Below are 24219 nucleotides of genomic sequence, written 5' to 3'. Positions count from 1 at the left end.
GTCGTTTATTTAAAATAAAAGACACATATGCTACAGCCACACACAAACACACACACACGCACACAAACACACACACACACACACACACACACACACACACACACGCACGCACGCACGCACGCACGCACGCACGCACGCACGCACGCACGCACACACACACACACACACACACACACACACACACACACACACACACACACACACACACACACACACACACACACACACACACACACACACACACACACACACACACACACACACACAAACACACAGCAACATTTGTATAAATTAGTGACACATCACGGTTCCCCCAAAACAAACGCATGTCCGTTTTACTAAGAACCTACTATAACCTATCAACCATCGCATTGTTAGGGCTTGTCATGCCCTGGGCCACATTGTCATTCACAACAAGCACAACAAAAGGGGAAATCCTGATATTTTATAGTGATGTCAGCCCAATTTTATTTACATACAATGAAAATGATTTATTTTCTTTGAGAGGCAGGGAAGCGGGCTGAAAGGAAGAAAAGAAGAGAAATGGGTCTGTCAGTGTGTGGAGAAAAGAAGTTTAAAATGCCTTGAACTATTCACCGCTGCGATGGCTAATCAGTATTGAGGCTACAGGGTGAGCGGGCAGCTTTTCAATGCGTTCCTCCTTTCATCTCAATCGGGACGGAGGCGCTCAATTAAAAGCCTATCAGTTTGTAAGTAAATCAACGCCTATCAAAGTTGTCACATCAAACAAAACGATTATTATTGCAACCCGCCTCCACCATTAATCTCTTTCTGTGGTGATCCACCTGACAGGGCATCTTCGGAGAGCACGAAAACCTGGAGTGGATAGTCAGAACAACAATAATAACAATAAGGACACTAATACAAATATATTTTAATTGAGAAAAATTTGTCACTGTTAGAGTGAAAGACATTATTTTTTAGCTGATTCAAATATTTAAATAAATTTGCAAAAAAAGCAGTAGTGTAAATAAGCCTATATTATTTAGAGTTAAAAGTGACCTAAATATTGTAAGTCAAGTAGGTTCATAGCAGTTTTTTGGTCATTATCAACATAGTCATTAGCAATAAATTCAGATTCTCCTCACTGACTTTTTGGTTTTTTGTTAAATCAAATCAGACTATTTAAACCAATATTTGATGATAGTTGCAATTGTTTTTTGTTTTGACTTTATGTTTAATTCTAATTTTTTTGAATATTCAATTTAGGGAAAATACGCTGTTTCCCTAGTGTCTGATACATTGTAAACCTGGGGAGGATTTCACAATATGCAAAGATATGTGATTGATAACAGGCTTGCTGTTTTGTGCAAGGGCTGTCAGTTCATGACACAATGTGTGAGTTATTAGGGCAAAGAAGGGCAACCATAAATTTCCGCTGTCAGGCGAAAACCCTTTTTATTGTCCTCAAGACAAATGGGCTTCCACGCCAGACACCACACATTCGACGTCGGCCATAAATAGGAACACATTTTTGTACTATGGCCCAGTGTCGGCGCTAAGGGGGGGCATTTGGGGGCCGTGCCCCCCCTAGCGGTCATTAATGCCCCTCCTACCACAGGTCATTATTTTATTTATTTTCCCGATAATGACCGGCGTTCTATACATTATCCCTTATATTACACGGGTCTTCTTAATGCTGTGGAAATCGCAAGGTCCAGTTTTAGAACGCGGCAATTGAACTATTTCTCTTCAGCCAATCACACTACAGAACAACTTGTACGTCACAGCCTTACTCTCCCGGTACCGTACTGTCCACTCCAGCATAAAAATATCCGATTGAAATAGCCGATATCCGGAGAATGACAAAACACAGTAACTCTAGCCTACTCTCAAGCAAAATAAAAATAAAACTAATAGCAAACCTAACTAATCTAACCTAACCTACGCAAATAATGCTGTTGCGGCTCTCAGCTGTGCCAGAGCGTTCACAGCTGCTAGGGAAACCACCTAGCGTCGCAGCCCGTTGCAGCGCGTTGCAGCCAGTGTGAACGGCCCAGTTTTAGAACGTTGCAGCCCGTTTCGTCGCAAGGAGTCGCAAGGAGTTGCGAGTTGCAAGTCGTTGCAAGGTGAATCTTTGGTCTGAACTGGGCTTAAAGCTTATATGTTGTCAGGGGTGTTTTTGATTATTGTGGAGGCTGTTCTCTAGGTTTATAAACAGTGCCAGGCCTACTTAATGTTTTTTTGGAGGTTCATAAACTGTTGATGTGAATAAACTATTTATGACATAGCAGAGGTGGTTAAACTCCATTTATTTGCGTTTAGCATCCACGACAGCCCTCCCCCTTTTTTTGCGTTAAAATATTTCACAAAAGGCAGTGCCCCCCCGCTGGCGACCCATGCCCCTCCAGTAGATCTGCTCTGGAGCCGACTCTGCTATGGCCCATTATATTAAGGCCCTTATTTACATTTTATGAGCTCTGTCTAAGACCTATTTTAATCCATGCAAACATAGGCCCACTACATTTGGTAGGACCTGTGACCTATAGAACTATTGTTTCAGAGTAAGTCTAAACCGTGGCTCAAATGCGTGTTTCATGTAGGCCTATTTAGCGTGAGCCATATCTTCAACCAGGCTGTTTTTGCTCCGTATATGAACTTATTTGTTTCCTCTTCTTTTTTTTTTCAACATAATGTGGAGAATAATTGTCTACTCAAACATTTAAAGCGTAATGCCCCTGTATTTCCCAAAGGTTACCCAAAAGAGGAATACGTACTAGCAAGAGTAGGCATTTAGACTGTATATGTCTACACAGTCATGTATAAGACTCCAATAAGGCTCCACACTGTATAATATATAACTTTTAAAAGGCATGCAGTAGGAAAACGGGGTTTGGTAGCCTACGACAGGATCATAGGAGACATTACCTGGAATAATAGACTATATTCGCCGATGTAAAAACGCCACAAACAGCTGTGTAAAAGTAGTCCTCGTTTGTAATACACAAAGATTATTGCAGTCAAACTATCACGAGAAACATTTTAATATAGTCAAATGTAAAACGGCGGAACTAGCGGAGTAGACGCAATCGCTGAAGCTCTGCTCTGGGGAGCGGGAGAAGGAAGATTTCACATCCCAGGATCTGGACGTACAGTGGGCGGTACCTGTCTTAGTTATTCCTTCTCTCGGATTCGTTGGTAGCGGAAGAGAGGTACCGCCTATGTCCGTTTGGACCGACGATTGGTGGTTTAACGGAGCAAGGTACCGCCCATGGTACGTTCGGGCCCTGGTACCGCCAGCCACCAAGCGATACTGTATTTTTTTTTTTCGTTTATGGGCAGGTCCAGATGACGTCGGCGTATGTTTATTCCAGGCAACACAGAAAGAGAAAGGTCGCATGTAGGGGCTAGAGATTGCTTGTTTTCGTTGTTGTTCTTTATAATCAAGGTGAATATAGGCATGTGTATACAAATACAATGAACACCATATTATAACTTCATCACATATTATTGAACAACGATAATATGAGGAATAACTGTGCGTGTTTGCGCGCGTGCGAGCGTACGCGTGTGTGTGTGACTTGTGTGTGTGTGTGTGTGTGTGTGTGTGTGTGTGTGTGTGTGTGGGTGTGTGTGTGTGTGTGTGTGTGTGTGTGTGTGTGTGTGTGTGTGTGTGTGTGTGTGTGTGTGTGTGGGTGTGTGTGTGTGGGGGGGGTGTGTGTGTGTGTGTGTGTGTTCGTGTGTGTGTGTGTGTGTGTGTGTGTGTGTGTGTGTGTGTGTGTGTGTGTGTGTGTGTGTGTGTGTGTGTGTGTGTGTGTGTGTGTGTGTGTGTGTGTGTGTGTGTGTGTGTGCGTGCGTGTTTGGGCGCTTGCCTCCGTGTGTGTGTGTGTGTGTGTGTGTGTGTGTGTGTGTGTGTGTGTGTGTGTGTGTGTGTGTGTGTGTGTGTGTGTGTGTGTGTGTGTGTGTGTGTTTATGTTATAATGCTTTATTTTCTGTAGCCTACGAAGTTCTTCTGTACTCAAACAAACTCAAATATAGCCTACTCCCCCACCGTAAGCATTTATCCCCATATGCAATTTAATGCATTTTTAACATTCCCCAATATTCATATTCTTCAAGCTGGCCACAATGCTTTATCTTTACCATATTTGACTAGGTTTTAAGAAAGAAATAGTGCTGCTTTCTAATGAGCAGAAGTGCGCCAGCGTGATTCCAGTAATAACATCACGTCCACGTGTTTCTGCAGCGAGAGTCAGCTGATGCGGACAAGCATGCGGAAGAAGAAGATTTGAAAAGTAAAGTTGTACTGCTTTTACGGATAGTGCTACAAATAACGGTTCGCTTTTTAATCAGTTTCCCTCCCAGCCCCCCAAAGGAATTAAACTATTATTTGGCTTAATTCAACGGATTGTCATCATCAAGACGTCAAAGTTAAAAGTTATGGACGACGGAGAATCCTTGGTTTCAATGAATGGCACGCATGTAGGTTAATATTTTCTTCTAAGATGGGACTTTGCCTATTGGTGACAGCCTGTGTTGCAATGAATTATTTTAAAGGAACTATAAAGCCTGAATATAGTTAAGCATTCTATATCTACACATTTGAATTTGAATGACAGAATTCCATTACGTAGTAGAAAGCAACAGGCTATTCTTTCGCTTTTGGGATCAGGTTAGTTGGCCCTAGTAATACACTGATGTAGGCCTACTGCTGCCACTGACTATGAACATTTGATTGTAATAGAGTAACGATTAATATAGAAATACAATTGACTTCACCTTGTGATGGATTTATCATGGTGACACAGAGTAATGTTATTGTGCTATGTTATGTTTATTTATGACTATTTAGACATTTAGCTTAGTGGTTTTTATCCAAAACTAATTAAAGTCACTTCAGTTATGACTTGAATTTACGAGCAGGTAGGGTTTAGACTTGTTACTTAAGGATGTCAAAACAGGTATGCTACATACAGTGTGTGTGTGTGTGTGTGTGTGTGTGTGTGTGTGTGTGTGTGTGTGTGTGTGTGTGTGTGTGTGTGTGTGGGGGGGGGGGGGTGGGTGGGTGGGTGTGCTATGCCGGCCAGCACCTATAGCTTGTTCTCTTGAACATTCATCAGTCATTGTATAATATTTCCTCCCAGGTAAGCTTCATTGGAAACGACTGTGAGAACATTCCTGACTTCCTGGGTGACACTTATGGACAGATGGCTAAAAGGCTGGACCTCAGCTTCAATCTGCTCAGGTAAGGCACAAACTCATTAAGCAGATGAATTCAGATGCATCTCGTCATGGAGCAGATGAGGGAATCTGGTTATGGGTTTCTACAATACTATACAAAAATACTATATTCTAAATATCCAAAGGAAAACATTGATAGCCATTTTGGCTGTGTTATATCAAAAAACTGAGAGAAGAAGATAACATTCAATGGAAATACTCACATATTGACTAAACTGTTACTTAAGTATTTCTACCAGTGTTAAAATATCTATGACAGTGGCGGGGGAACAATAAATTAATTGATTAGAAAATATTGGTTTTGAGAGATGACTTTAGCTAGTCAATTGATGCAAGATACTATTATCAGCATCAATAGCACATTATCTCAATCCATAACAATCCATGTTTCATGTGTGGAGTTGGCAGTTGAAATCTATCATTGCATCATGTCTAATTAAAAAGGCCTGACAGCAACCGTGTGACCCTCTGATGACATCACACCATCATTTGGACATGGTAGCCAATGGTAGTGCAGCCTTAGGCTGATGTCATGCTTGGCCACGGTTTGAAGGCCTAATCAATAAAATTTGATGCAATGGAATGTGATTGGGCCGCCTCACATTAAATATGCCATCCATCAAACAACCTGTTGTCCTTCAGAGAGCTACTCGGGGGCTGGTTTCGTGCAAGGACACCGTTAGAACAAAGGAATTATATTTTGAAGTGGATGTGGGGAGTCACATGGTTGTGCAATGAAAACAGTTGAAGGTGTACGATGGTTGTGCGATGGTTGTACATTTGTCAGACTATAGTCGTGCGATGGGGGAAATTATGGTGAAGTTGCTTAAGTTGTATGATGGTTATGCAATGGTCTGGTAAATGTCGCATACGATGGTTGCAGGATGGTCAGCCTATAGTGAGACAATGGTCGCATGAACTTTGTATTATGGTCAAAAGATGGTCAGATGAATGTCAGTGTTTGTTTGATGATTGTTTTTTGGTTTCTGAAAGCACACTCCTTTTACCCTCCACAACGTGAAAAGTCAAGACTTGATGAATATTTATCCACTTGTAAAATGACTCAACTCTCACTGGTACTCAATCCACCTTCTGGTCTGCTCCACGCCTCAAACTGTACACCAGGTTTGAAACATGACAGCCCCCAAGTGTGTGCCAAGAATAAGGCGGTCATTGTGTGAAACGTGCAAACTGCCCCAGCCCTCCATTAATGAGTGAATGATCACAGGGTGTTTCATATTGTTTCTGTGAAGTGCTATTAAACAGCTCATACCAAGGTGTCATAAACGATATGGTAACACGTTATAAGACTTGGAATTACAGGCCTGACTTCTGTTAAATCGCCTAGTCCGCGTAATTCTTCATAGTGAGCTAGAAAACAGCATTGTTCTCCGGTCATTTGTATCGTATACACATGATTGTGCCTTTTTTGTTTTTCGATTTTCTGACTTCCCTAATGCGCCTGGACTGCTTGTGGGTCATGCCAAACGACATAAGCACGGCGCTAAAACATGCCTGGCTGACATTGGATAAATATATATCCCTGTAGCTTGTCATGTTGTAAACCCCCACCGTTATACGAACTGACTGAAACAAGTCTTAATGTGCGTTGGTTTTTGGAAGATCAAGGCCAGTATTATGTTTTTCTCCCCCCCCCCTCCGCCCCCTTTTCTGAATCTGTCACATTTAGATCTCCATGTCTGAGGATGAAAAATGCATTAGATATTACCAATTCGTCATTAATTTTTAATTTGGTTAAGGGGAATCTTGGGTGTCAAACAGGGTTAGGGAGCTTCAAAGGGGGATATGAGGAGAGGGTAGTGTTGTGAAGAGGGAGATGTAGTGCTGGAAGGCCTCGTCCGTCTGGGAAGTGGGGGGGGGATATTGATTGACGCAGACGATGTTGCGTTGCATTGAGCATTTCGCCACATGAATTAAACAGTGCGTTTGGATTCTCAGGATTCAGGCTGATTTTCTTTTATATTGAAGGCGATGTTAAGACAATGACCTGGTAAGTCAAAACAAATGTGGAATGAAGGTGCGTTTTAATGCGAGCATCTAATGCTATTGTCGATTTTTTTTGTTTGGGAAATCAACCCTTTTTCTTCATGTTTTATTCATTAATCAGTTATTTCATGTTTCATGCTTTCTCCTAACAAATAGCCTCTTGCCTCCGGTGTAAACAAATATTTCTATAGCTTGTGTGTTTTATAGTGTGTGTGTGTGTGTGTGTGTGTGTGTGTGTGTGTGTGTGTGTGTGTGTGTGTGTGTGTGTGTGTGTGTGTGTGTGTGTGTGTGTGTGTGTGTGTGTGTGTTTGTGTATGACCATACCTCGTATCTTCCTCTATTATAACTGGGATCTTGAGGACCTCATGACTAACCTCCAGGGCAGAGCAGGGGAATTCAATAAAGCAACGTGCCATGTGATTGGTCGTTCTCAGACAATGAAGTAAAGAGACAAACACTTCTTCTTCCTACACTAAGTTCTGCTTTATGAGTCCCACAGGAATATCCCTAAAAGATAACTTTTACATTCCGGGCCGTCTGTTGGGAGCACAGTTCTGTCGTATTGTCCAGCTGTGCTTTGACTTTGTTGACTGTGTTTTATGAGTGAAGCTCTTAAGATCAACGCTTAGTTTGTTATTGCCAGACCAGGTGCTTTATCACAGTGCGTTACTGTAGTAGTAGACCTGTGTGGTGCCTTATTTACACTGTGACCTAGTTTCAGTGGCAGCAGGACCAGCCAAGCCATGAGAGTAAAAATCCAAATCTCATAGAAAACATAACAAACTACTTTTCCCATGATCCACTTCTCCCTGTGGAACTTGAGTCAAATTGAGTGGGAGATATCGCCAGATAGCAGGCAGCATAATGTGTGTATTTCTGTCAACTCTACTGACAGCGCTCACAGAGGAAGGCTGACAACCAGCCTCGGCGAGAGACGAGGTACTGCGGCGTCACCCGTAACTAGGATCCCTGTGTATTTAGTTTGAGTATGTGTGCGTGTGTGTGTGTGTGTGTGTGTGTGTGTTTGTGTGTGTTTCTGCACAGGGTTTTTTGTGTGTAAATGTGTCATTTTGTGTGTGTGTGTACGTGTGTGCGTGCGTGTGTGTTTGCGCACATGCACTTCAGTTGGGGAATGAATGTGTGTGTGTGTCAGTTTTTTTTATGTGTCATTGTCTGTGTGTCTGTCATTGTGTGTGTTTGTCTGTGTGGGAGTGTGCCTGTGTGTCTCCTTATTTGCATGTGTGCGCGTGTGTGCCTGCATGAGTGAGTGTGTGCGTGAGTGTGTGCATGTGTCCGTGCGTGTCTAAAAGTCTGCGTCTCTATGAGCGTGAGCGCGACTGTGCCTTGCCAGGTATAATGGCAGCATGATGTCGTGGCGGCGGCCTGTCACACCCGCAGCGCGTCCTACCGTCTCCCGCGCACGCCACCACCGCGTCGACTCGCCGCATCAACGCCTCGCATCAACGCCTCGCCACAGCGCACGGCTCACCACCGCGGGAGCTGCCTGTTGTCGCAAGGGGCTAGGGATCTTACTCCGCTGTGTGTGTGTGTGTGTGTGTGTGTGTGTGTGTGTGTGTGTGTGTGTGTGTGTGTGTGTGTGTGTGTGTGTGTGTGTGTGTGTGTGTGTGTGTGTGTGTGTGTGTGTGTGTGTGTGTGTGTGTGTTTCAGGGCCTAGTACGCAGTTACACGATTTTTTTGGTTTTTCGCTCTCGAATTGTTTGTCGGATATGTTTGTCTGATTGAGTTGCGCCCGTCTCTCGTTCTCTTTCTAACCAAACAACACGTATATTATATCAGACACCAAGCATTTGAGGAGCTTTCTGGGGCCTGAGTCATCAACTGCATTACATGCAATTTGTAAAGGCACACAGAAACTCAGTCTTATGAGAGGGGTTATGACAGTTGGGTAAACAACTGACATGGGAGGGCGCGGAGTAGAATGACATGAGTGGATAGTCTAGTCTGTGACCTACACAATCCACTGCGTGGTAACAAGGTTAGGAGTTCTGGATGTTTTGATTCCAATCTGATCAATAAATTGAAATTACAGTTTAGAGCACGACTGATAAAGGATTTTTAAAGCCGATACCGATACACATATTTGGGGATTTAAATATCGGATATTCCGATATATCGGCCGATAATATCGGCCCGCCGATAAATCGGTCGGGCTCTAATACAGTTGCTACACTGGGATTGTGGACAGGAATGTTAACTAATGTCATCTCCACCTCTCCAATGTTTTGTGTAAGAATATTCAAATGTATACATTGTTTTAAATTCATTTGTGATTCTGATCTTTTTGGATTTATTTATGTTTAACCACAGTTCTTTTTCCTTTTTAGGCTATTATTGACGGAGGCTTTAGGTGGATAAAGTAAATGGATACAAATATTTATTTTAGAAAAGTAAAAATGCACATGACGTGGTCTTTGTCAAATAACCCAACATTTTCCATTATTCTATGGTTTGACATGAACGTTTACTGTGGATTTGCGCCTCAAGCATGCAAGCGATGATCACAGAAACATACACACATTTACTGATATCATTCATGATATGTATTCATTCAGCATATTGATTGAGATTAGACTTTGATACCAGTTGAAAACAGGCCTCCTTTGTTTTCCTCTTCAAGTCGTGAATGAGATGCCATACGACTATTGCATTTTAGATGATCCACAAGCTACATGTGTTGGTGTGCGCGTATGTGTGTGTTTGCGTGTGTGTGTGTGTGTGTGTATGTGCGAGTGGCCCCATGTGTTCCTCCAGACAGGCATACACGGTGATTGCAGGCGTTTTGCATTTTAATGACAAATCAAGTATGCTAACTTGTGCTTTAAGAAAAAAAAAAATGCACTCGCGAGAAAAAAAAAAGAATAAACGTGGAAAGTGCTCTCTAAATGTCGCTGCGGCTGTCAACATGAAATGTAAGTAGTCTGATGAAAAGAGAACAAAAAAACGACCAAGTAGGGAGGCCTGGAACAGGGAGGAATGAAATAAAACCCCTGGCTGGCCTGTCAGACGTGTCATTTCATATTCATATCTAAGGCACATTATGGTATTACTCCTCTGCTCCACTCTCACTCAACTGTCTCTCCCCATTCGTCAGCCGGGCTGGGGGGGGTGGTGGTGGTGGCGGTGGCGGTGGCATCTCTTGTCTTTCAACTCATTGTGTGTCAACACGACGGGAGAGTGTGGGGGGAGAGGGGGTGTGGGGGGTCGATGGGCGCTGGCTAATTGACAAATAAGTGTCACCGGCGAGGCGAGGTGCTTATTTTTTTCATTTTCTCGTCGGCCTATCCCAGCAAGGTAGGCGCTAGGTGTTTCTGTGAGGACGCTCGGTGACGAGGTAGGGGGTGAATGGAAGTGTGGTGGGGGGGGGGGGCGGGGAGGGTGTGGTGGGCTGACGCCCCAGTGCCAGGCGTCCTCCGACTTGCTCGGGGAATGAGAAGTGACAACGGGGGGAGAGAGGCTGTCATTGTCTCCTGCCTAGGATTTCAATCTGCGCGAGCCATCGAGACGGCCGCTATGCAGATAGAGTGTCAGCCGGGAGGACAGGATGTGAAAACACTATGGCGATGGCCAGTCCTCAAATCACTTAACGAGTAATAGATAGTGTGTGGGTTTTATTTCTCTCGCTAAGTGTGTGTGTGTGTGTGTGTGTGTGTGTGTGTGTGTGTGTGTGTGTGTGTGTGTGTGTGTGTGTGTGTGTGTGTGTGTGTGTGTGTGTGTGTGTGTGTGTGTGTGTGTACAGTGAGCGTGTCAGCCGCGCTATGGAAATACATCCCCCATCTGATATATTAGCCTGTTTAGACTTAATACTTTAGGATAACCCGATCTGTATCTCGTAAATTAAGCAGCAGACCGAGCTCCCCGGACTCTTAACAGGTTTCAATTGGGTGGGGGAGACAGAAAGAGAGAGAGAGAGAGACGCACAGAGTTTTGGCAGGAAATAGCCTATTCATATCAGACAACACGCTATTTCATATAAATCCCCAGGAAAGTGGAAATCCCCCCCCTTTTTTTTAATTTACGTTGAAGTGGGTTTTCTGAGGTGATGTAGTGTAGTGGGAGAGTGGTGCAGTGACGCAGAGCGCAGGAAAATTGAGTTACGTGTAATTGATGGGATGTCTTGTTCTCCCATCTATGCAATTTGAGTCGCCCTCAGAAATGTCTTTTTAAGTAATAGCGGAAAACAACGAAATAAGAAAATAATACCATCAAAAAAAGACGCAGAGGCCGGTTAGGGCAGTAGGGAAGTGGTGAGGAATAAAGTTGTTAAGGTCGGTGCGTTGTTTGGTTTTCGCACAAGGTCTTAATAAGGGAACACGCCTACACTGTGTCTGTTGTATTGAGCCATGTCTGTTTACTATTACCATTTATTCGCAAATGTTTGACTTATGGTGAAGGACACAATAGTCACGTGAAATAAATGTTGCATTGAGTGGCAACGTGTTAAAAGAAAAAAAGCGTTTATAAACCGGCCAACATTGTATCTGAGCATATTCCTTGCTTCAGGGCCAGTCATGAACTTTTGTTCTGGTAAGATGGCCGTCGCGCATTGGATACACACAATGTTTTTCTTCAACTGCCTAGGTTCCGGCCAAACCACAGCAATGTGTGCTTCATCGCATGACATCATTCCCACTCCAGCGAGCGGTCTCTTGGTCTGTTTTGTTTTGTTTGTTTGTCGACCAACACTTGGGATAAATCCCATGTAATACAATGCAGAATGTCCGGGTGGAATCTTTTTGAAGAAAACAAATTAGCTAACCTCAACTTGTATGAAGGAGTTATAAACAAAATTCAGTTAATGCCGATATAAATCAGATCAAAATCTTAATTTGACAACTTGTCCCCACAAGATTCACTGACTATTGTCGAAGCTGATTTGTTTGCGGTAATGCCTGTATTCAAGTATTGTTTACAACATTAAGTGTTGAACTTCAATGCGTCTTTTGACTGTACGCTATATATATAAACGTCTGATACCCACACAGACCACTATTTTAGGAACATTCAGACATAAAGGTGTACGTAAACCTCTGCTGCCTTCACAATAAAAGTAAGGTAAAAGTAGGTCAGATTATGGTCACCCTTTTTTTGACTACCTCTTTGAATGACTAAATAGTTAGTTGTACAGCACCACTATTGACATTCGGGAATCTAACCCAGGCTGTTGCTGCTACCCTAAGCACATAAATTACGATCAGGAACTGCCATTAGAACCCTAGAACCAGCAGCACCACCTTGCCCCCACCCTCACCCCCTCACATCCCCTATATCTGACCTCGCCGTTCAGGGGTCCAGAATATATATGTATGTATATATATAAATATAAATATATATATATATATATATATACTGGGCACAACTGCCATTTCATTTATGACTCCGTCACACTTTTTATTGTGTATGGAGAGATGGATGGTGCGCGGCTGCCACCGAGAGATTTACAGGCCTGCAGCTTACAGTTGCCGGGCTTTAGAAGGGCCTGGTGACATGTAGCCAGCACTCTGCTGGAAGAGGAGAATAAAAGCTGACACTTTATTGGCTATAAGTGAGAGAGAAAGGGAGGGGGGAGGAGTGGGGGCGAGGACCTGGAAGAGGAGGAAAGAGGAGAAAGAAAGGGAGAACGATTCTGTTTCTCCACTTTATATTTGTCGACATGGCCAGATGTCACGGGGACCCGGGCTATGAAGGCAGGATTTATTGGGTATTATTTAGAAAGTTGTCAGTGTGTATTGGATATGCTTATGATTTCAATTATCACCCCGTGAATATAGCTTGATCCCCCCCCCCCCCCCCCCCCCTCCCACGTACTCTGCCCGACCTAATGAGCAGACCTGACATCATCTCCTTCAAAACATTGGAGGCCGCACCTTTTCAATATTTGATCCTTCACGCCAACCTCTGTGTCTAGTTCTCTTTCCTTCGTGGTGTGCTTGGCGCGTGACAAGGTCTGACTCCCTGTGCTTGGCTCGTCCAAGCCAGCGAGTTCAAAGCTGTCCCAGGGATATATTTATATATATATTTTCCATTGACAGAAATCCAATTAGTTTTAGTATACAGTCTGGTGAAAATAAAAGGCTCTCAGAGTCTACAGTATGTTTCCTTAGCGTTTTAGCAGAGTGAAAAGTACAAGTGACAGATCGCTTTGAATTACCTGATGGGGCTAAAGTATTACTTACTTAGTTTGACTTTTTTTATTTTTCGTGTTTTTGGCCCTTCAAACTTTTGCACCGATCTTGATAGGTACATAATGATTTTTTCATGTTTTAGATGCGCTGTGGACCCTTATGCATAATTAAAAACATTTAGCAAGTACTCTGCAACTAACCCGCACATGCTTCAGAAACAGCTTACAAATATGCATGTTAATAAGCCACCTCTATAATTCATGAGGGATGTTTATGATAAATATGCAGTTTGGTATAGATCAATGTGTAGTCCCGATTTTCACATCAACATGCTCATCACAAGCGAGATGATTACGACCGACATTAAGTTGTCAATGTGTAAGTTGTCAACTCTCCTATGTTTATGGAAGGAGTCAGGGTGCCTTTCGATTATGGAAAACGACATCCCCTTTTACACCTTCTTTACAGCGCTTTTGAAATAAAAGACCACCAGTCATTAAAGCTTCCACCTCACTGCTACCAGTGCTGTAATTTCATATGAGGACAGATTTTTTACTCAGGAAAGGCAGCCTTTTTTCTATTTCTTTTTTTTTTATAAAATCCATATACATCTGTGGTTTAAGACAAAATCTATTCAGCTCTTTGTCGGTAACTCAAAAAGCATTTATGTTCACTCCATTACGCTCATCCTTTACCCCAGATTGATGATGTAAGGAGCGGAGAAGGGATGGAACATATTAAGAGTATAGAGATGGGGTAGCATTGCCTCCGCTTCCCATGCAGTGTGTGTGTGTGTGTGTGTGTGTGTGTGTGTGTGTGTGTGTGTGTGTGTGTGTGTGTGTGTGTGTGTGTGTGTGTGTGTGTGTGTGTGTGTGTGTGTGTGTGTGTGTGTGTGTGTGTTTTTGGGGGGGGGGGGGGGGGGGGGGGGGCGGTGGTGGTGGTGGTTGGGGGAGAAACTTGGAGTTCCTTTTGGAAAGGGAACAAAGAAGTTCCCTTTCTCTATGGTCCGGGCCGTTTGGGTCTCTTCGCGGCTCTGGATCTCTGGTATCATTTTCTCCTGGAGAGACCCACGGGTGAAAAGTGAAGACAGATCCATAGGTGTTTCCATGCCAAGACGTTAGAAGATGTGTTTTGTTTTTTTGTGGCAGTTTATTCGGCATCGTTCAAAATGTAAAAGAGGAGTGATTGGTTTTAGAGGGTTTTAAGGTCGGGATGATGAATGTAGTCACTGGAGGAATAAACATCACCGGTGAAATACAGGTGGATGCAGTTAATGAAGACCAGCCGGCCGCGGAGGCCCGATAATTATAGAAGAAGTACTTTTATGTCGTTCAAAGTCACCCTGTTAACCTTAGCGCTGTGAGTCATGTTAAATGTGGTGTACCACCAGAGCCGTGATAAAGTGCATTGTGGACGCTCTCATTTGCTTGTGTTGACGTACGAGGCTCCAGCCCGACCTTTTGCGGGCGATTCCTATTTTATTTATACTCTTTGTTGCCATGCCGATGTAGATGTGCGCTTATGGTATCTGTCGTCGCGGACAGCTGTGGCACATTCTCCGCACAGCTGTAAGCCATTTCCTGTTTTCATTTCAGATCAACTTCAGCGCACATCTTTCACGGCTTGAAAAAAATACAAATCGAACCCTCATTTTGTCCTTTCCCAGCAGCCACCATTCCCACTGCGTCATTGGTCAGCGGGAAAGAGTTACGGACCAAAGCATCCTTTCCTATCCCTATATACTAGCCCCTCCAATTCCCTCATCTCTCCCTGATTTCGTAAAAAAAAGTTTACTATTTTATTTAATATCATATCAATATTATTTTGTGCAAAGCATGAAGTAATACGTCGAATAAAACACGGAGATGACCCTCAAGCATCAACGGCGAGTTCTGAACGTTTTTTCCTTTGTTTTTCTTTTTCAACATATGAGGAGTTACACATGACATCCATCACCAAAGAAATATGTTCTCAGAGAAAGAGACTGCAAGACATCTGCAGTCTGTTGCCTTATTCCCCCGTTCCCCCGCTCAGGAATACGCTCCGATAAGAAACAGTGACGGCATGTTTTATGTCCGTGTTGCTGACATGTCTGGAAAACTAGTAGCCAAATCCCTTTTACTTTTGCACCATTAGCTGCATACTGCGCATTGCCCGCTCCTATCTATTCTACCTCGGAGCATATTGCCTGACCATTAGCACAGGGCTGCCTATTACTGCTGCTGTTCCTTTTGTATCGCTTGTAGCTGTACCAGCAAACTAGCAGCCGGGGCTGTGTGAGCACACCAAACAGTCCTCTGATCTCGTCTGTCTGTCCAGACGTTTGGAGCTGTTTAAGAGCATGATCTCCCAGTGGCAGTGGTGCAAGCGTTTTTTCTACTTATTTTATTTATTTTTTCCTTTGGCACCGGGGGCATCGACAGAGACTTTCTTCACGGCCCCCACCACCACCCGCTCCTCTGTCTAGCGCTGGGGGCCCTGGGGTCCTTCAGACCCTCAGAACACGTCTGCACTCAGAGGCATCAAAACGCCGAGTGGTGGAGGAAGAGGAGGGGATGAAGGAGGAGGAGGAAGAGGAAGAAGAAGAAGGAGAGATAAAGGAAAGGCAAAGGGAAATGGGAACGGAGGAGGAGGGGGGGGAGGGAGGGGAGAAACCTCCCAGGGATGAAGTGTGCGTGTACAGGCAGAGCAGGCAGACAGGCAGGCAGGCCCAACAGGGCCGCCAGACTGGGGATCTGAAGGCCGTTTGAGTGTCAGTCAGATAAAAGTCTGAGAGCTGGTGGAATCTCTCTGTGTTGTTCGGCCGGAGAAACACTTATTGACAGGCAGGTGAAGGAGGGGGAGGGACTTTAGAAACTTAAGTGGAATGCTTCGTTTTTGTTGTCGTTTTTATTTTTATTTTTTTAAGATTCCCGGATACCTTATTGCATTATTTGATTCAACAAAGCCACGATATTTTAGCCCGTGTTTAGTTCACTACCGTGCAATAATATGTGGGTGCTCCACATATCAGATAAGTTTGATGCCCTGGATGTATAACCTTTTTTGTCATTGTAGCACTAAGGCAGCAAACTCATCATATGAAATCTCCACGATGACATAGAACAACAGTTTTGTTTGTGTCACAATTCTCCAATTGCCATGGGGTGTTTGCGATGTCCTGCAATATTGATCTATCCAACAATATTCTTGTGAAGCTCATACTCACTAGAATTTATGTTTATAGAGGCATAAGGGGTTATCCCTAGTTATTAACCTCCGTTGATTTAGAATGATGTGATTGATAATGGCATAATATTGTTGCTATTATAGCTTCAGCTTATGTTATACTATTCCTTTAGTAGGGATCGACTACTCATTATATCCCCATAACCGTGGCTAAGACTGGACGCCGGGCTCATGGTTATTTACGTCATCAGCTTCGAGCTATGTTTGCAAGGTGGTGAAGTCGCTACCCCTCCGTTCTGACCTCACAGTACAGCGCTCTGCATGGCAGGAGCCTCAGACAGCCGCCGACCCCTATATCCAGCAGCCAGAACAACACCCCCACCGCCGCCACACACACACACACACACACACACACACACACACACACACACACACACACACACACACACACACACACGCACACGCACTGGTAGCTCAGCTTTGATGTTATTTTGCACATATCTCACGGCATGTCTCGATGCTATTCCGCTAAAAGCCTGTCTGCTTTGCAGATTAGGACGTCGCCTCAAACAGACAGTGAAATCGGTGGAAAGAGGTTCCCTTTCACGGTTCCCGTCGCTGCAGACAGACGAACCTCAGTCTCGTGGCCTTCACATGGCCCGACCAGAACCAATATGGCCGCTTTGTTCAGCGGTCGCTTCATATCTCCGTGACTCCCCTCGACCCCGCTTCGATTCTGGGGGAGAGGCGCGCCCAACAAAGGGCGGCGTTGTGCTCGCACACACACGCGTGGCGAATAGCGTGTCACGTATAAGTTCACACAGACACGCTGGGAGAGCCCAGTACCGCGTGCTGTCACGGTACACGTGTTCGCCGTGAGCGTCGGAGGGTATGAATGGGCGCGTTATTTGTGAACTCTGTCTGTGTCCGTCTTCTTTTACAGCCAGGCGCTGGCTCAACGCTAACTTTGCTTGCTTGTAAAGCACTGCTGCGATGGGGTTAGTTGTCATAGTGGCATCATGGCTGGAAAACACTTTCACAACCTCTTTTCTCTCAATGGCTGGAGACAGTTTCTCTTCGTCAGTTATTTTTATTTATTGTGTTTTTGTGCTTATTGCTCTATATAGGCCACAAGGCAAGTGACAAACCCTGAGAGTGGATTGCTTTTTTGTGTATTCCGGAGATGCCCTCATCTTCCTTAACTGCTTTGAGAGGTTTCTCACACAATAGAGACCTAACTCTTCTGTTAAGTTCAGTTCAAATGTAATGTTATTCCAACAAACATTAAAAAATTACATTTCATCCTAAGGTTCCTAGAGTTATTGTCATACATAACATGTAAATCTAAAGACACACACACACACACACACACACACACACACACACACACACACACACACACACACACACACACACACACACACACACACACACACACACACACACACACACACACACACACACACTACCCAGTCTACCTCCACCAGTATACCGCCACCAGACACACACACACACACACACACACACACACACACACACACACACACACACACTACCCAGTCTACCTCCCCCAGACACACACACACACACACACACACACACACACACACACACACACACACACACACACTACCCAGTCTACCTCCACCAGTATACCGCCACCAGACACACACACACACACACACACTACCCAGTCTACCTCCCCCAGACACACACAGACACACACTACCCAGTATACCTCCCCCAGACACACACACACACACACACACACACTACCCAGTCTACCTCCCCCAGACACACACACACACACACTACCCAGTCTATCTCCACCAGACACACACAGACACACACTACCCAGTCTACCTCCCCCAGACACACACAGACACACACTACCCAGTCTACCTCCCCCAGACACACACACACACACACACTACCCAGTCTACCTCCACCAGACACACACTACCCAGTCTACCTCCACCAGACACACACTACCCAGTATACCTCCACCAGACACACACAGACACACACTACCCAGTCTACCTCCCCCAGACACACACTACCCAGTCTACCTCCACCAGACACACACTACCCAGTCTACCTCCCCCAGACACACACAGACACACACTACCCAGTCTACCTCCCCCAGACACACACACACACACACACTACCCAGTCTACCTCCACCAGACACACACTACCCAGTATACCTCCACCAGACACACACTACCCAGTATACCTCCACCAGACGCCCGGTCCTTCACCCACTCCTCTACCACCAGCACCCCCCCCCAGCACCACCACCAGCCCCACGGGTTAGCGCATGCTAGGAGCACCCGGCCGGGGAGCCCCGTGTACGTGTCCTCCGACGGGAACCCGGCTCCTGTTTTAAATTAATTATTAGTTTGAGCGCGCGCCCTGGGGCCAGGCTCAGGCAGCTGATCCCTGCAGAGGGCTAATCCGCCGCCACGCTACAGAAAATCAATGCGGGCCTTTGGTGCGGGCATGCCACCAGGGTCGGGGGACACGTGTCAGACAGGCCGCGTGATTATTTCATGAGATGTGTTTTTGAAGTCGCTGAGCCAGTGGAGGACGCTCCAGGTGCCCCAGACGTTGAAACGAATATCCGGAAGCAGGGAAGGGGCTTGCGCGATCAGCTGTCTCGAGGGGGTTGGTGGAGGAGGTGGTGGAGGTGGTGCTGGTGGGGGTGGAGGAGGTGATGCAAGTACCGGTAGAACTGTGTGCAGGTGGATCATTTGTTGGACTTGGAGAGGAGATCTGGCCAACAGGGGACACTTTTTTTTTTGGTAGGGATGCGCTGTATACATGCTAGATATATATACACACCTGTGTGTCTGTTTATACATAGACACACATACAAATATGAAAGGATAACACTTTATTATCCTCCGGAGGGAATTTCCGATTGACAATTGGTATGTAGCTGTTATAATATATCATAAGTCAGGACAATTTTTTTTAAGATAAAATGTCCAACAGAAGAGTTAATAATAATAATAATATTAATTTGATTTATAATGCGCTTTTGATTTGGAAATTCCAAAGTGTTGAGTTCCAATGTCACTTTCTATGAAACACTCACTTGACATGCGTCTGAAAGGGTTTCATGTTGGAATCAGTGACCTAGTGATAACCTCTGGAATGATGGATATATTCAGCGGAGTGTTGGACCGACATCATCAAGGGGGATTGAGGGGATTTTCCAGACAGTGATTGACTGGAGATTGACTTCTTTGAGCCTTACCGTATTTGCCATTTTTCCATTGGTTTTTGTTGATTGGTGCCAGTTGAATGTTGCTTTAGAGATTTGGATATTCTATCGGGGCTGGCTAATTTTGTGAGAGGAAACGATTCTGTGTGAGGACAATCACATTGAAAAAAATGTAATTTTGTTTCCTTTGAGCAATAAAGCTCTTTCATAATCCGAGAAGAGGACATCCAATTTTCGGCTTGGCAATTATTCAGGCAGTCTGTGTTGTGAAATGAGTTTAACATCTTGTCAGTTTTGATTCTCTGTCCACATTGAAGCCGCCCTTCATTTTGTGTCTTCAGGGTTTAATGCTTTTCAGATACAAAAATGTGAATATCTGAATATCTCTTTATGCCCCCTTCTCCTGTCTTTCTTGAATAATTGGAAGAGGGGTAGAGCGAAGGATGATTTGACCTATCGTCCCTCTGTTTTTTCTGTTTTTTCATCTATCTCTCATTCTGCCTGATGGCATTGGATTGCCTACTTTGCCTTTCTACTGTACAGTCTCATAAGACGGGACACAACTGGGAGTTTCACATTAATAGCTTTAATGATATTGTGTGTATTTTTATTCTCACCACTTTGTTTCTCTTTACAAGGGAAACAAAACAATGTTGTAATACCATTGTATTCCTTCTCCTCTACTAGAGGGGGGTGGTGGGGGTTATAATGAGAGAACCAGAGTTTGCCTCGTGCCGTCTCTTTACCGACCTCAAAGTTCTGTAATCTCTGTAATCTTAGTATCTCTGCTTCACGTGAGTCCACATGAGATTGAATTTGTTTGCGTTCCCACCGCAACACTTCATTAGGGAACATGGGGGTTTAGCGTATGATCAAAAAAACCTTAGCTCACCGGAGCCCTGGTTCCCCGAGAAGCACACAATATGATGAAGTGTTCCTAACATTTGACCCGAGTGCCAACTCACGTGTCGGTGAGGTATGACGTGTCTGAGTCTGGGCGAGGCTGGGCGAGGCTGTGTGGATACCGTGTGGTAAAGGCAGGGCAGGGATCAGACTGTGGTTCCTTCGTAATGGGGTAATAGCACTGATAGGAGAGCTTGTGTCGAGCCTTGGGATCTGCGTCTTCTCCATGTTGAATCGCCCCTCTTCTTACATCCTACAGTTGTTTTTAGATCCCAGAGATCATGTTGAAGACCAAATACATTTTTCCATCAGTTCTACAATGAATTATATTCCTCCCATAAACAGTATCATTCAAAATATGTTACAGTTTGTAACTGAATTCCTCAATGGAAAGATTGAAGAGTTTCCAGTGACTTCTTAGTAGGCAGGCATACTAGTACGTGTAATTAACATAATCTTCCCCTTGGTTTATACTTTATATGGCTTAAATATTATATTAAGCTTCAGCTTTGGGAAGAATGGATAACAAAGAGGCTTGGTGTAGACAACTAACAGCGCTTAGTTTGTTCAGCTGCTTTTGCACACAGTGCGTCTCACTCATAGTAAAAAGTATTTTTATACTACTGGGTGAACTGTAAAACACTTCACAAAGGAATGATGATGCCATTATCCTTTCAGTTGGGCCGGGGGGCTGTCACAGCTAATATTTTGTGAACGGAGTGTATTGTAAGAATGCGGCCATAAAAAAAAACGCGGCAATGTTTGGCATTGCGGATGGAAAGCACTAAAAATATCACAGGGATACTGCGGCTTCAATGTCAAGAGCCATTCCGGCTGCGAGATGATTTAGACTCGGGATTGAGTCGGATCCGCACTGAGCATTGATTGTTCTGAGAATGGGCCGGACGACTCTTCAAACTATTTCTGTCTTTGTCTGTATGGCCCTTCTGTTCAAACAATTAGCAGTGGAGTATGACCCTATGGTCGACCCCGCTAGTTCATCTTAGAACTCGATCAATACATTTTTTATGAGCTAAAATGGTGCTCATATGCGTGACATTTCTGGCTTATTCATTTTTGAACTTTCTTAAACCGACCAGGAAAAGAAACAACTTTGGTTAGTTGTACAAGAAGAAAGAAAGAAACAAAAAAACAAACACATAATGAAAGAACGAAGCCAAAAATGGAACAAACTATTTTGGCTGTGCAGAGAGCGGCCATCTTGTCCATACTCGGTGACACACTGGCTTCGGGTGCTTCTCGTGTACAGCACTGAGAGAAGTAACACATTTCTACTGCTTTACCGTTTAATTTACCAGCTTGGCAGCTACATTTCAATGTCCATTATCAGTCCTTCACTTTATTTTTTTACTGTCAGTCTGTTCTGAAATATGAATATTAGCTGGAATGGCCTTTAATGACGGAAGTGTTTGGTACGAACGGTTCCTCAAGGAACAGACGGCCCGTCGCGTATCAACACTGGTGCTAAAACGCTCGCCAATGATGTCTGATTAGGAGCGAGACGAGAGATGAATAGATATCTCCTCCTCTCCTCTCCCTACTCATTTGTTATCACTCTTTCACTGCATCGACTGACTAGAGCGACAGCGGCGATAAAGGGAGGGATGCCTCTGCATTTCCCGAGTGTGACACTATCTATCTATCCGTCTATCTACTCGTCAGCCTGGCTCTGCCTCGTTGACGCGGTGTCTGCTCTTGACAGCACGTTGACAGAAAAAAAAGTCTCCTCTGCGGGCCCTGGTCCTGGGTAATTTCACCAGGCGGAGAGGGAAAGGTTGTTGTGGATTCTGCATTTTAATCCTGGTCTGTTTAATGTTGGCTCTCCGCTCCCCCCCCCCCCCCCCCCCGGCCCCGTGACAATCTGGGCCAGACATCATTTTAATGGTATGTATGGTGATAAAGCCAATAAAATGTCAGAATGATTGATAATCTGAGCATTACAGCAATATGAATTTCCTGTCCTCTTCTACGCTGCCAATGATGGTTTCCAAATTGAATTATTTTTGTGTGCATGTGTGAGACAGAGAGAAATGGAGCACAGGTAGGAGAAATGTTTGTGTTCCAACATGCATGTTGTCACATATGAAGGTTATTTCGGTAACATACAAATAACAATCTTTTAGTTATTGGGTTGCAGTGGCTAAATAAGGTTAAATAAGTTATTACTGAATGTTTAACAGGCCTAGGACTATTTGTTTGGAAGATGGATAAGGGATTGCCAACCATAGTAAGAAACATTACCATATCCCATTTTAGTATAAACGGTTTGAAATGTTGCTCTCTTTCAGATGTCAAATATCTCAGGCGAAACATACTTCTTGGGCCAGCAGCGTTTAACGTCAAGCGAAGACAAATCTAGTCCGCGCACAATAGATGAGTGTTGCAGATGTGGGAGAAGATGTCATTCTTCTTCGCTGGTTCAAGGGCCCGGGCTACCGGCCATGGCCCCCAGAGAACCCTTCGACCCCTGGTCGTAAGGTTCACCGCTGGTCAAACGCGGGTATCGGCGTGTTCCATAGATGTGTGGATGTTGTCGATATTTGTTTTAACGCTCAAACAAACCTTGAACACCTTTTCATATCATGACCTTTTGAGCAGCGTCCACTCCTTTTAAAAACATTAAACATTCAGTTGGCCGTTTGTATTTTACAGCATCTATTCAAAGCTAAATCCTCTGCACATGTCTTCTGGATTTGGATCATATAACTCCCTGTGCATTGATTTATTGCTCACTCGTTGCCATCCAATAGCGATCGGGTGGAGATTGACAACACATGGAGTACTGACTTGTTCAGCCTGAGTCTCTGCGGACCAATGTAAGGGCGGGTTCCTTTATCTCCCGACAGCCCTGCAAGCCGTCCGCCACAGCCCCCTGACTGGCAGTCATATAGAAAGCTCTTTGTTTTATGCAAATGGTGATTGATGATACGTCTGGCACAGTGTGCAGTTTTTGACGAAAAGTATTGATGGCTGCTCTCAGTGAAGTGTTAGTCCAGGTGACAGAGCAATCCATTTTAAGATGAATTGCAGAGAGGGGGAGAGATAGATAGACAGACAGAGAGAAAGAGGGATGGGAGGGAGAGATGGAAAGATGAGAGGGTTTTTATCAGCATTTTCAGGGTCCTACTCGCTTCACCAGTGCAGTTTATATTTCGGTTGTTTTACTTCTGGCGTTTTCTTTTTTTTTTACAGAAGCGTAGAGGTCCAAGAGAAGGTCAGGAACCGGTCCTGCAAGTTCTCCATTCTGAGATAGTTTTCTTTCCTCTAAGTTGGTAGAAAAAATAGGGGGAAAGTTTAATTCAACTAACCGACACGGAGACGCAGATTCAAACCGCAACACAGAGTCGGTTCTGTTTTGCTTCTTTCTAAAAACCCTTTGAGACCTTGTGCTTTTAGTTCACGGCACTTTACGCTTCAAGCCAACGAATGGATGGCCTTCCATGTCTTGTCAAAATATACCTGTCTGTCCGTTAAGGCTCATTTAGTTGCTGTGAGACCGAGGGCATCTGTAGCCCCTGTGTTTGTTTGACTTGGATAATGGGGGCG

General features: G+C 44.4%; 1 long non-coding RNA gene across 2 annotated transcripts; it reads left to right on the top strand.

The window, feature by feature from the left end:
- Positions 1-4218: 4218 nt before the first annotated feature.
- Positions 4219-15306, top strand: LOC130404751 (uncharacterized). Of its 2 annotated transcripts, none has more exons than XR_008904263.1 (3): positions 4219-4443; positions 5106-5206; positions 15022-15306. It is a non-coding gene; the product is annotated as an uncharacterized LOC130404751 (long non-coding RNA). The 2 variants fall into 2 exon arrangements; XR_008904262.1 differs by having other exon boundaries at positions 15019-15306.
- The last annotated feature ends 8913 nt before the right edge of the window (positions 15307-24219 follow it).

Source organism: Gadus chalcogrammus, chromosome 15 (assembly GCF_026213295.1).
Source record: "Gadus chalcogrammus isolate NIFS_2021 chromosome 15, NIFS_Gcha_1.0, whole genome shotgun sequence".
In the NCBI taxonomy this organism is placed as follows: domain Eukaryota; kingdom Metazoa; phylum Chordata; class Actinopteri; order Gadiformes; family Gadidae; genus Gadus; species Gadus chalcogrammus.
Note: the sequence above shows the minus strand (reverse complement) of the source record. Positions and strands in the feature narration are given on the sequence as shown.